The sequence below is a fragment of the Anneissia japonica genome, unplaced genomic scaffold, assembly GCF_011630105.1.
Source record: "Anneissia japonica isolate Jap-2015-1 unplaced genomic scaffold, ASM1163010v1 scaffold8272_len249160_cov157, whole genome shotgun sequence".
Taxonomy (NCBI): domain Eukaryota; kingdom Metazoa; phylum Echinodermata; class Crinoidea; order Comatulida; family Comatulidae; genus Anneissia; species Anneissia japonica.
In genome coordinates, this window is record NW_022742976.1 from 114,314 (window position 1) to 116,340 (window position 2,027).

The 2,027-nt window shown below is 31.6% G+C and overlaps 1 protein-coding gene across 1 annotated transcript in view; it reads right to left on the minus strand.

Moving 5' to 3' along the window:
- Positions 1–1,594, minus strand: part of LOC117119293 (netrin receptor UNC5A-like) — an 11,975-nt gene extending 10,381 nt beyond the window's left edge. Inside the window, exon 1 of the mRNA XM_033264093.1 lies at positions 1,507–1,594. The gene's annotated coding sequence lies outside the window, so the exon portion shown is untranslated. The remainder of the gene's footprint in view (positions 1–1,506) is intronic.
- Between the last annotated feature and the right edge of the window lie 433 nt (positions 1,595–2,027).

Here is a 2,027-nt window from a genome sequence, read left to right on the forward strand (position 1 = left end):
TACCTATCTTACTTATATATATATATATATATATATATATATATATATATATACAAATATATAATAAGTCCTCATATAGGAACATATTTTCATAGCTCATCAACGAAAAGTTCCTTATTTCAGCAGTATAAAAACATCTCTGGCAGGATTTGAACCTCTGAACTCTGGCTCGCAATGCAAGTACCCACTAGACCACAGAGACCTAAGAATATACATGCAGTTCTAATCCTCAGGAATCTTCTCTCATACAATTGACTGAAACTCTCACACATAGTAGAGTTGTGGTAAAGCTACAACAGTTCATAGGTCAAGACATCATAAAACAATTCCTCTTTTATCCATTCAAAAATATGTTTAAAAAAAATAATAGACCTGAAATCACAGTGCATTTCGAATTTGTGGAATCATTTAACCTCACCACCTTCTGCAATTTTGTTTCCCTTGTCACCATGTTTTTCATTTCTATGTTAATGTTTTATATTTGTGTAACCCATTTAATGTTCTTATCTGATTTTGTAATTCATTGCCTTGCATCTCTGTGATCCATATTTGACATATGCCTGTAATTCTGCCTCCTTTATTTCATATATGTTTATGTCTTACTGAATAAAGTGGTTTTATATATTTAGGCCTACAAAAACGATAATAAATTCTAAACTATCGTCTAATGGTAATGAACGTTATAGATCAGCGAGTGTTTACAAACTAGGTACCCCGATCTGGCTTCGAACCCGCGACCTTCTGCTATTTATGTCAACACCTTATAATAGGCCATTGTGGCTTTGTTGTAATTTCAATTCCGATAAAGCATTTAATTCTTCACATCCCTATGCATATCTAGTTGAACAGCACCAATCCAATATAGTAAATTACAGAGATAAACAATGCCCTCTTCCTATAAGCATTTGACAACAAGACAGAATCGCAGAAGAGATATTTTTATATACATGAATTATAATATTTAAGCTCTAAACAGTCTTGCGGTAAGGCTAAAAATGTGCAGATAAGTTATTAACTTATTATTTATAACTTAACTATGATACGTTATTAAGTTAGTTAATTAGTTATTAACTTATCTCAGAGGGATCTGAGAGTGTGAAAAATATGGGCCCCCAACTTTCTATCTCTACAATATCATGAATTATTTACAGGAAATTCCCAGTTACTGTATTTTAACCATGGCCAATATCCACAGTTGATGTAAATCGTTTCAAAAAACGCTAAAACAATATTTAGACTAATTTACTTAAGGCCTATTAATCCCTTTTTTCTGAAAAGTAATAGCTAGGCCTAATACTGCCCAAATATTTCAATTCAAATCTTCCTTTGTTAAGCACTGAGCAGACCACTACCTTAATTTTGATCATATTGACGCCTGTTGACTTGCTAGGATAAATATTTTTCAGAACAACTGTATACATTTTTTTTCTTGGTTGATCAGAGATAGGCCTACAACTACAAAGTTATCATCACATTCTTCCGAAAAGGAAATAACACCTTCCTTACCTTTAAAACGCAACATAAATGCAAAGAAAGTTCCGTAAGTATAGCCTTTTGTGTTAGGCCAATACAGCCTTTCCCCTGCGTGACATCAAATAATAATATGAAGGGCTAAAAAATGTCGGCAGATTGATGTTGTTAAAGTGTAATGAAGTGTTTCGGATGGCTTCATAATGTTTATGGGTATAGTTTAGACTGTAGAGATGTTCGAATAGTTATATTGTATCCGAAATATCGTATTCTTATGCCTATTATAAAAGGACATAAATGTGCTTGATTGTTTTGAAATACAATAAGCAAACACTACAAACACTTCCCGCTATCAAAGGGGAAATTGGCACAATCCCAAATTCTCTCTCTTTTTTTCATGAGACATTTTAAATAATTACTTATGTAGTAAAAACAATGTTTAAATAATCGGTACATAGAGAAACAACTTTTTTCAGAATCAGTACGGTTAATGAGAAACAGATTTATTGAATATTTGAAAATATATATATATATATATATATATATATATGTACATA